The sequence below is a fragment of the Bombus affinis genome, chromosome 3, assembly GCF_024516045.1.
Source record: "Bombus affinis isolate iyBomAffi1 chromosome 3, iyBomAffi1.2, whole genome shotgun sequence".
Lineage (NCBI taxonomy): Eukaryota > Metazoa > Arthropoda > Insecta > Hymenoptera > Apidae > Bombus > Bombus affinis.
Genome location: NC_066346.1, coordinates 10,213,855 through 10,226,472, shown reverse-complemented (window position 1 = coordinate 10,226,472; position 12,618 = coordinate 10,213,855). Strand labels below are relative to the sequence as shown.

General features: G+C 33.7%; 1 protein-coding gene across 1 annotated transcript in view; it reads left to right on the top strand.

The window, feature by feature from the left end:
* The first annotated feature begins 869 nt into the window (after positions 1–869).
* LOC126914344 (protein GDAP2 homolog) overlaps positions 870–12,618 on the top strand; it is a 67,081-nt gene continuing 55,332 nt past the window's right edge. The window contains exon 1 of the mRNA XM_050718147.1: positions 870–1,171. The gene's annotated coding sequence lies outside the window, so the exon portion shown is untranslated. The remainder of the gene's footprint in view (positions 1,172–12,618) is intronic.

Sequence of the window (12,618 nt, the reverse complement as noted above, 5' to 3'; positions counted from 1 at the left end):
ACTCTATAATATATATATATATATATATATATATATATATATATTAGTATTAAAACACTTTTATTCTTGAAACTCATTCCTTTATTCAAATAATTTGCATTGCTACGCAATATACCAATTAAACATATATACAGAATACGTCAGTAAAAACAAATATTACAAATTTAAATACGTACATTTATAATAACCTATACTTTATACTAAGAGAGTTTATTTACAGAGATACGTACACATTATAATTAAATTAAACGCAAAAAACGAAGATTATCGATAAACTGTCGAAAATTGTTATTGCACAAATTAATGCTTGAAGGCTATCATGGATGAAATTTCATCCCAAACGAATTTTTTAATAATGATTAAATATTAATAAAACGCATAATTTCATTTGTTTAATTTTATCAATATTTCAATTTAAAAAAGATATATTGCGGTAATTTTCCACCCATAACATCCTTTAAATATTAAATAGTCAATTTTCATGAAAGAGAAACACGAAAACCAACTAATCTATATATAGAGCTATCTATATATAGAGCTATATCTCATTATCCTTATCAATGATTATCAACATCTTCCAAATTAACATTACATACTATCCTGTTATTGAACTAAACAATTTTCATCTAACAATAAAAATAGTAATACAAAATTTAAGTAACAAGCATTTATGTAACTTTTATCCATAATAATATTGATATAATTTCTTTTTACAATAAGTTAGAATGGTTAAATATGAACGTTCAATAAACGAGAAATTCGAAAGCTGCCGCCATTCAGTAAGTATCGCGCACATGCGCGGCATTCTTCACATCGCGCTCTCATTGGTCAACGCGCGAGTCGGCTCGTTGGAGCGTACGCGCGCTCAGGTGCCGTACTGATCGCCTCGATGACAAGGCCGTCAGTTACTGTTCGTGCACGAATGCGACGAAATACCCGAACCTCTTGGCGGGTTTTCGCTCGGAGCTGCGCTCACGAGACCAGCTCGACAAGGAAACGGAGGTGACGTTTCTACGAAGAGGAAACAGTGAACGTTAACTCGAGACGATCGGCAAGCATCGACGGACTTAAGTACGAGAGACACCAACCAAGAAGCACGGAGAACCTGTCGAGCACCTGAGGCTGCATTTTAGTCCAACTTTGGCCGCGCTGATAGGCGGACGATTCGTAGGTGAGTGAGCTGTAAACGATGCGTCGGCGCGACTAAGCACGCGGTTCCTCCATCTCGCTTTCTCCCGTGTCCTCATCACGTTCACGGAATTTCATGAAAAATTCCCCGTCACATATTCACAAATCTTATGTTCTACGTGTCAATTGAGCATGAACTCCTTACTCTTTACAAATAATCCTTGATTCCTTCGTCCCTTATTATAGGTTAACTAGCACCTTACGCTGTATATGTCGTATAAATTTACCCGAAAATCCACGGTTAGGATATTGCGTGACATTTGCTACTCCAACTGACCGACGAATATTTGACAGCGGACTGACAGAAACTCGATTATCAGAGGCGCGCTGCTCGAGACGCGGATCGTTATCGATGCTGCCCTTTCCTGACAGACTTTCCAAATACGCGTGTCCCTTCCGTCACTATTCTTTAACACTAGAGTATCAAACCTATCAATGTTACAAGTATCAGACTTCTTTAGTGTATATTTAGTAAGAAACACAGATAATTTTAACCAAATTAATTTTATCTCTTGTTCAAATAACTACTTATTTTCATTGTATCGTTCTAATTATAATTATCTGTATAGAACATGTAAGTATACATAACAAATTCTATAGTTTGAGTCTTAAAAAATGATTGTATAAGAGGTGATTAAAATCTAGATAAGAGCAACGTCGATGCTTTCGAGTGTTCAATGAATTTGAGTGTCTTTTTCTCGCTGGAGTCTGTTGTAAGGTATTCTTTTATTGATTAGATAGAAGAGTGATTTTCGAAATTAGTGTGGAATAACGGTATTTTTAAGCATTTCCATCGACTGCCTAAATGTACACAGCGGAAGACCCTCGCTCGCGACCTTGATCGTACAGTTGGTATAGCGGTATACTCGAGCCGCGCGCGTCGATAATTCCTGTCGTGCATTCTCCGTCTCGTATTCGTCGTCTTCGCGCCAATCCGCTCGTTCCCCTCTCAGCTGTGCACCGATCCCTGTTTACAACGTGCTCCTTCACGATCAACTGTCGAATGTGAAAAGAGTTTTACCGATAGGCGTCAGCTGATTCAGTCAGAAGAAACTAGGTTAAGATAGGTCGAACGAGAGAATTTCGAGAAACGTCGTTTGAAAGATCATTCTGAAGAATTCTTCGATTTTTGGCCGATGGTTATAGGTTATATTTTTACGTTTGTTACGTAATAAATAGAATTACATTATAAATAGTAGGGCATTAGTGCATATTTGGTATAAATTAAATCCTTTTTACTGCTTTTATTTTCTAGTTATTTTATTATAAATCCGTTAGTTCATTGGGACCATATGTATCTTATAAAATAAAGTTTGTTAGAAAAATTTGTTAGAAAACGTGAAAAGAACGGAGTGATAAATATGTTTTAAATAAATGCTTTTGAAATTAAAGTTTCGAATAATTTAATGTAACTTAAAAGTAAATCTGTTTCTGATCGAATAAAAGATCGAGATTTTCACTATTTAGTAATTAAGATTTTGATATTATGACCTACAATTAGATTGCAATTACAATTACATCGTATCAGATATATTTTTGATCAAGTTATGTTAAATACGATTATATAATATATGGAATAATGAATATGGTTCAAGCTTGAAATGAAAAGTCGTATTTTTGCGTTCAGTAATTAGAGGCTTGTTAAGGCTTAAAAGATTAGATTGCATTGAGAGTGTATAAGAAAGTTATGTTAAATCATTTAACTCAAATATATTATTTTAAAATAGATGGAAATACGCATATGGCTCAAATGGATGGTTTTACGATTGAAATTAAGAATAATTTAATGTGATTTCTTTTGTTAAATAGAAAAATCCTATTTACAAATTGTACCATGATTTAGAAGATTAAATAGTGCGGAGAATATTTGGTAAGTTCAGGTTGAAACATTCGTTTCGTTAAAAACACGTCGAAATACTTTCAAATTTAAGTTTTTTGTTATAACTGATTAACTTCAAAGTTATATGAATAATTCACGTGAAAGACAAAATTCTTTCAACTACTACACGTGGGACGTGTTCGAAATTAAGATGTGGTATTTCCATTAACAGTTTTTAAAACTTATTCAATACATATACATATGTATGTGTATGTCGCATTAATTAACGACGAAAAAATTATATTATCTTCTGATGATACCAATCAGATATCTGATCGAATACTTCGAACATTTCATAAATTTTCAAGTCTTGTATTTCGATATATCGTAACCTGGAAGTAATTTTAACAGAATCAGATACCAGATCATCCCACGAGATACCAATGAAAGAATAGGACGCAGGAATAACGCTAATCGGGTCAATTAGTTGCACATTTACCTAGGTAAACTTCGAGGTCTCCCTCTTGTTCCATTTCAAAAGTTCGATGGACTACATTCATGTATTAAGGTTTTCAGAAAGTCTTACAATGGAGCCTGGCAAAGAGTATTCACCATTGTATGCTGCATGAATCGAACAAAAGCGACGTTGCTGTTGTAATAGCCTGTAATACACCTAAAGCTTGTGGAAACACTGTGATTAATACAAACTAGATGTACCAGTCGATCGACGAATTCAAGAAAATGATATTCTATCGATAATTAGCTTTGATCGTGAAATTTTTAGAATCATAATTAACAGAATCGAAAATGTAGACTATTTCGTTCCACTCAGCGAAGAAAAGCTTTTGTAACATTTATTTTCTTCTTTAAGAAGAATTAAATATATATAAGAAATATTCCTAGAAAGTCTTTTAGAAATTGATATTTTAGAGAGACAATTATTGTACCGTGAAATTTATATTCTATGAAATATTCGGAATGTTCATAACTCTTTTTTCCTTTTTATTAAAGAATTCTATAATAGTGCAATAGTATTCTGTGACTTTTTTTCGAATAGCGTATAAATCTTTTCCATTCTATCTCTAATCACAGCAGTTATCTGAAAAGACTATTGCTCTGATAAAGCAATAATCTAGCAGCTTTTTCGTTGAACATTTTCACGTCACGCGACTCAAAGACCTTTTATTATCGACTAAATTAAAATCTTTCTTTCGAAAAGTATCTATCAAACGACGTTATGAACTCCATTTTTCTGTCCCATTTTTTTTCTTCTTTCTTTTTATAGCCTTTTCACGTTTCAAAGTGATAACCGACGTCATGTCGCCTGTTTGATAATCCGATCGCTAAAACACCTCTGTCACATATCGGCTGATAATGGAATCGATCGCGAAGGAGTTAAAAAGCGTGGACGTGTATCGCGAGGCTCGATATCCCAGAGTCAATCGGGACACAATGAACGATAATCGGAGCATGACAGGGCGCAGATCGAACCATTCAATTACACGGTTCCACGAGGCCGGTTCCAGATTTAGGAAGTTAACGTAAATTATTCCGACGTCGTTTGAGACCTTGGGCTTTTAGCCGCGAAACCAAGATAAAAAGTCGTAAAACCGGATCCTGACGAGCTATTTCCAGTTATTTCTGTCGTTGAAGCCATTCAATACTGAAGCGTTACGTTTTGTAAGTCACATGAAAGAACTCGAGTAATCCAATCAACAGAAATTCATTTTCTCTTTTCTTTTTTGTCGCAAGTCGTTGAAAATTTCATAATTTTCTTCATAATTTAGAACGAAGTGGTTATTTCTTGGTATGGTACGTGCTGTAATTTTAAAATACTGTATGTGAAAAAGACCAGAGGAAAAATGATTCAAGTAATGAAAACATTCAGTGAAGAAAATCGTGAATGAAGCTAATGTTTTAACGTTTGAATTATGAAAAGACAAGAATTTGGCGCGACATTAGGTACACAGAAATAAAGAGAATTTAAGAAAATTCTACGTAATATGATGCAATAGGCATTTGCATAATGACTTGAAGATGATATACAGATGAATGTAATACAGTAATCAATGACAAAGCAGAATTACAAATCTCTTTAGCACAAACTAGATGTACGTAACATACAACCGGTTATAAAAGTATCTAGTAGTAGCAAGCAATTTGTATCCACCTCTTAAAGTACTATTTTTAATAAAATCCACTTTATTTTCGAATTATTGGATCATCATTGCGGAATAGAATAATAAATCATCATTGCGTAATAGTCTGTAGAAGAATAGTCTCCTTTCAAACTTTCTCTTTTACTGCCTAAATGCTTTAGATTGAATGTTCTACATATGTATCTTGGTTAAGTATGTACTTTCCTGAGAAATTATATACGTTATGCGAAGCGTTATGAGGCGATACTTTAATAAAAAAGTTCGTATATTTTCAAAATGTCAAATATATTATCCACAAGTTTGGAAATTCATAACAAGATATTTTACAAGATAAATACGTATTTATTTCGCTTTTGCAAAAGCATATATACTCGAATCATGTTACTACTAAGCCCCTCGTATATTTTAGTAAAAGGTTTTATTATTGAAATTTATTGGAAGTTTCAGAATTTCGTTGTAGTCGAGTATAAAGGCGAGTCATAAGTTTCCTATAGTATTTATGATAATGGAGTAACATTGTGAAGAGTCAGTTTAATAAGTATACAAAGTACGTGCCAGTGAAACTTGCTGTTGGTTCTATATCGGAAGTCTCGACGAGTTCGCGGTAATTCGAAGCGAACGAAGCTTCTTTCTGTACGTCGCGTAAGATTATATTCAACTGTGTCACAGAGAACTCTAATTTCGTGACGGTTCCCGAATAAATTAAATCTTGTGTCTCGTGAGCTGTCTGTCTAAACGGAAGTTACGAAATTCTTTATTAAAGAATCCTAAACAAATGAACTGTCCTATCCTTCATTGCGTAACCTTGCTCCAGAATTTCTGATTAGAAACTACTTTCTTTGCGAATTCGTGAATTTCCTGATAAACCTGCTGAAACATTAATTCAGCAAATATTTCATTGAATTTTCTAAACCTTACATTTTTAATCTACGAGTTGAACGCTAAAGCAATTGCAAAATGTTTTTTCTAAAGGCGGTGCAGTTCAATTAATTGTAATTATTTCTGTGAAATATTTTATTATAGGTGTAAATACATTTTATCAATCATTTTAAGCATAACGATAACATTTGAGATTGTATTTAAAAAAATTATTAAATTCATCTAATATGTTCGATCTTATTGAGACACAGATTTACTTTATAAAGTTAAACATTTACTAAATTTATTATTACACGTTACTTTTTATAAATCAATTTATCATATCATTAGATTCTATTATACTATATAAGATAGCATTGGAATAGCAATGGAATGAAACCACGGTAATCAGGAATAAAGAATACAATCATAATAATGAATTCTCTTATATGAAACTTTGAAAATAAGTTAATGGATGCAGTTAATTGAATATCATATATATATATATATATATATATATATATATATATATATATATCAAAATTGTATCCTGAAAAAAATATTGGCTAAATATTAGCTTCGAGTTATATTTTAAAAAATATACTTTTAATGTGTGTTCTTTACCATATTAAAGATATTTTTTAAAACAAAAATGAAAGGAAGAACTACGAGTTATTTAACTATTACGAAAGGGAATTGCAATCCGAAAAGAATTATAAACACTATCTAAATATCTAGTATCTGCAAACTTTTCTGCATTCTAACTTCGGCTTTCATCATTCTCTCATGTCCTTCGCTTATCTCATTAATTAACGATACTTTCACTTGTACGCTACACAATTTCTCGTGAAAGAAGGTGTCCTTCGTTATCAAAGGAAGTTCGCTCGTTTGCCAAAGGGTCGACCCGATCGGCCGTGTAGATAGACGTGTTTCCACGCTGTGATAATTAAGGGTTCGCGTTAAACGAGCCAACCGGCAGAAACTAAATGTCCGCGGTTCATTCTCAAGATGCTGCGGGTTAACCATCTGCGCCAGCCGATCCGACGCGATATAGGGGTCGCGCGTTGATAATTTGGGTCATGCATTTTCGGCCAAGCACGCTTTACATCGCCTTTACATCGACCCTCTTTATCAGTCGCTCCACTCGTGTCGTACCAATATACATCGTAGTTTGACGTGGCATTAATTAACGAATTTCATCATTCCACCATGTTGCATCTTCAATAGCGTATCACTATACGTGTATATGATATGCGTATAACTGTACCAACGAAATATCCAAAATTATTCGACTGTTTGTGATTAAAATAGAGATTCTACGGCTCCGATAGCAACTTGTAACATTATCTGTAATTTGATGTAATCTGGCTATTGGAAGTGTCGAGGTTGGTTCTGATGGAACTTTGATCTCGTGAAACGCGTTACAGAAAATCACGTGTCATTTGTTTCAACTTTTGTTCGGTTTTACATATTTCTATTATGTTACAAATTTCCTGAAATTATATTATACAAACGGAGCATAGTTTCGTTGAAGTCAGCTTTATTCTGTTGGAGAGTCAACTTACATTTACCAGAACTAAAGCAAACCTAACTCGCAACCTAACCTTCAGTTACATTATTATAGAAACTCGTCGTTAGACGACGAACCAGTTAACAAATTAATTCTCTTAATATCGTTTATCGACTTAGAAAAATTTAACAGACACCCGATACACAGATACGACGCAATATTTCAAATCTAACTAGTTGTTAAGCTTTAAAAAATTTAATCCTACCCGAACACTCACGATATATTCAATTCTCTTCTAGCTTTACATCCTTTAAGACTATCAAATGTACCGTTAAACGATTCAGCCATTGGAGTACATCCAATCTTGCATCCACTTCGATCTAAGCTACGCTATGGGACGTCTTTGTTCGCGAATTTGCATGTCGCAGTGGCGTTACGATTCTTTCGATCACGTTTCCATATCGAACGCGGTTCGCGTGTCGTTCTCGGATATCCGCTGTGTCGGATTCCACGACGGAAGCGTGCACCGGTTTCCACCCTTCTCCAGCCATTAGTTATTTAAGCGGACCCGCGTGTATCGAATGCAATGAACGCACGGAAGCTCTGTTGAAGGCGAGCTCGATTCCCCGTTGCTCGGCCACGATTTCGTAATTCAGGTCATGCGTATCTCTTTCTTCCTCTCTTCGTTCACTTCGAGTCCGTTATTATACGCAACTATCGAGCATTGTTCGAAGTATAGTATTATTCTGCCCTCTTTTTGATTAAAATCGCTAGAATCTAACTAAAAATATCGTCATTCCTTTGAGGTACGTATGTTGAAATACTTCGAGGACCCGTGTTTTTAATTTATCTGGTTTAATTACTTTTCGTGTAATTTTACTGGAAATGTCATTTCTTTAAAACATCGTGTATTTCTTCAAAGTAGGTTTCTCAGAACTCGATATACGTTTCAAATTACTCTCGTTATTTGAGATGTATAATAATTACGTCTGACTGTATACGTATGTACAGTATCTTGTTACGAAATGATGACCAGATTTTCTAAATTGAAGGAAAACAAAAATGGGAGAAAAAATTACGAAACTCCATATTTTCACGGATGTTTTGAAATGGTAGATAGGGCTTTCCGTTGGCTATTCTGGCTATGGCGAATCGACATTGTCACTAACAGTGGATCGATATCTCTTGATACCAGGTTCACCAGGCAGCGGGATTTTCGAGAGAATTCGAGAAATTTTCCGCCAAATGGGGTAATTCGATTCGTTACAATGCGACGATGGGATAATAGGTTCTGTTAAGCTTTTGTCCTACAGCGACGTTGATACTGTGACAATTGATATTTCACGTTATTTTTTATGATAAGAAACGAAGAAGAGAGGACAAATATTTGTACAGATATCTATCTATAATCTTTTTCAATTGAAATCGAAGTTGGAAGGTTTGCAGCAATAAGGAGACACAGCTTATATTTACAACAGTATATTTAAATCGTGTTTATTGGAAGAGAAAGAGAGGTATAAGTTTCATATCCAAAAATGAAAAAATTTATTATTACGAATATTAATTGACTATAAATATGTAATACAATTAATTTTGAAAAAATTAATTTGACTGATTTTGTATTGCTTTAGATTAGGTTTACTCAGATTACCAGAATACGGAGCTGTGTCTTTATCGCAGCAGCTCCTTCAATACTTAAAATATTTAAAAAATTCCACTGTAAAAATATATTAAAGTCACTGTGGTTGATATCGTAAGAAATTTTGGAGTGGAAACCATTATGATTAGATTACTACGCTTTCGATGACGGAGGCTTTATTGCGTGGGTGTGGTATATAAACGAATGTCACGGCAAATTGCGTAGTAACGTAGTGGAGACTACTTCTGTCACGTGATATAGATGATGTTTAAAAAAAAAAAGAGAAAAAGAAATAACTAAATATATACTTTACGTACATATATACTATACGTATATGTATTATATTATTGATTAGGTGTATTTGGGCGTTATCTCTAACGGTATATGTCATTTGATTACAAAAACGCGAATAAAACAGTGTAGTATGACTTTATAATATTATATTAGTTATCAAAGTATATTACATAGTTATCAGAGTTGGTGCGTTGAATACAACTTAATAACTGTGCTCCACGATAACAGCTCCTTCGTTTCGACCGCAATTGTGCACCAAAATGATAAATCTTGGGTTCGCATTGTTGGTTTATTGATAACCACAATATTCGAATAGATTTGATGTTATTTTAGGTTATTTAGAATATTCAATTGATGATCAATATGTATATAAAATAAGTTAAAATGAAATATTCTAGATTTAATTAATTTAACCCAAATTAGATTATTCCATCAAGCCTCTAAAAATCTACCACATTCTGCTCAAGCAAGAAATTCACGTAAAATATAAATACTCGATCCCAAATATTAATCATTAACAAACCAAGTTGTTTTGATAAAACTATAAATATTATATCATATTCAATTAAAATATAAAATGTGGCTTACATAGCTCCCAATAAAATTAGCGCTGTCTCATCAAACTCTCAAAAAAGTCTATTATACAAAAATCAAAACTTTGAGATCAGTGCGCGTTTCATTGAGTCTAAAAACATGAAAAAAGGGTCACTCTAAAATTCTATCAGCACACTAGAAAACTTTTTTCCTAAAACAAATTTTATTTAATACATTAATTTCGAATTAATAACAAAATCAACAAGATATACAATATAAATACACCTGAAAATGTGATTGCAAACTTTTAACCGGTACTGTACATACATACCTCGCTCAGACAACAAATGTAGAGCCTCTAACCTCTAACCTATAGAAAGAAAAGCGGTGCACCTGTAAAACCATCGTTCCGTTAACACGCAAGACAACCAGACGGTCTAAGGAGCTTTCGAAGCCGTGGAATGACCGCGAGCTGAGCCGAGCCGAGCATATTGAGGGGTTTTCCCGCACGTAATCGATACCGGTTTGATAACATTCCTCGGGAAATGTCGGGTCAACGTTCTGACGTTACGCTTCCATGCGGTCTGCTACTCGACCTTTCTATGCCAACTCGCGCTTCATTCGCGCGATCATTTGGCATGGCACGTTGGATCGCGTCGAATCCTTAAAACCGTCTTCAGGACCAGGACATCTTTCACGTACGATTTAGGTCGCGCATTATTTCTTGTATTAACTGATAGCCTCGCAACCCAACGAGTATCCTCTCGAGGCCATTAAGAATCCTTAAATCGACGAGGAAATGCGACGGAAAAAAAGCTCGATAAAGTCGAGACTCCGGGGGGTTGTGAACGTGGCTAATTGAAATTTGAATGGATGAAAGTTGATACTGCAACGAATATTACGATTATCTGTGGGACAATTACAGTCATGATAGAGTCAAGTTATAAAATTGATAGTCAGACAAACCATGATTTACGTGCAGAGAAAGGAATTAGGAGAAATATGGGAACGGAAGGGGTTGAAATTTTGAGTGGGAAGGTTTGAAGAAATTTTTGATATGAAGTCAATGTGCTTTACGTTATATATTGGAAAATACATATTTCTATAGATGTTATATATGATTTGTAAACACTTTTAATATGTTAGTGTATTTTATATTGACAGATACGTATTTTTATAGTTATATACACATATATTAGATACTATCACTTTCTCTTCCTGGTTTCCCAATTATTAATATAGTTATTAATATTTGCAGTTCTCTTCCGTATGAATGAAATACTGTTAGTCATAAATCATTCTTCTTATTGTGCTCAACACATACGCGCATGATTTTTCAGATATAATAAAATATTTCATGTGCTATCATTTGAAAAAGTTTTGTTACTTGTGTGATAATAATTATCGCGGTAATACAATAAACTATTAACCTTGTTGGTTGTATCAAATGATTTGTAGCAGCATTCTAAATATAAAGGAAGGGAAGAACTACGGTTAACATTGACAATGCGACGTTCAAGCTATAGCACGCGATTATAATAAAACAGGAAGTAATTTATTTGTGAATAGACGCTTTATTTATTCGCTTACACCGATACTTTGTACTTTGATGTATGGGTATATTCAACATAACATAACGGTTTATATGTTACGTGTCTATTGCATTAGCAAAATACAGATGTATATAGACAAATGATAACATTATACATACAAAAATTATATTACTGGTACTACCAGAATGATCGATATGATCAATTCGTAATTTTTCATAGAAATTTCATAGATTCATAACGGCGCATGTTCGAGAATTTGAGTAATTTTTATTCTTCATTTTACGTATTTTTTCATAAATTTTTCATCGTGACTTCTTTAATACGAGTTTCTTGTTTTGATGAGTAAATTTAGTGTAAAAACAGAATATGATATTTGATCTTGAGAGAATCAGAATTTGTTGTTTGAATAAAGAATTGGTATATTTTTGTAGGTTTAGAAAAGTCATTTAATTTGATATCAACAGGGCGTAGTTGATACTTTAAAAATGCTAGCTCAATTAACACATTGTAGAATTTTTATCAAAAATTTCTTTCATTGAAAAATTATCGATGATCACAAATCCTCGCTACACATATGTATCATATATATATATCGTGTTCTATACTACATACATTACTATTTGATAGCTTAGTTTATGACCTCGTTATATTATGCTATATCAATGACATAGACGTCTCGTCACATCAGGGACATTTAAATGGCGATCTGATACTGTTCTGATTATCCTTGTGACTGTAACCGAGTTACATGATTTGTAATTGATTTGCTGGTAAACGCTGCAGGAGTTTCCAAGTTCGCGAGATTACGATCGATGTAATAGGTGATTTTGATAGAGTTTGCAGTAACTTGATTTCACCAGAGGATGTGACGCGTGTCAAATTGGGATTCGATCGAATTGTTGAAATTTGCATGACTTTAATAGATAAAAAAAAACGTATGTTCGCATCTGTGGCGATAGTGAAGCATTATTTATGGGATAAGCATTTCACGACTCTCAGATAGTTTTAGTTTTACGAGTAACACCTTAAAATACGATTTTCTTTACGAGCGTACCTTATGCGAA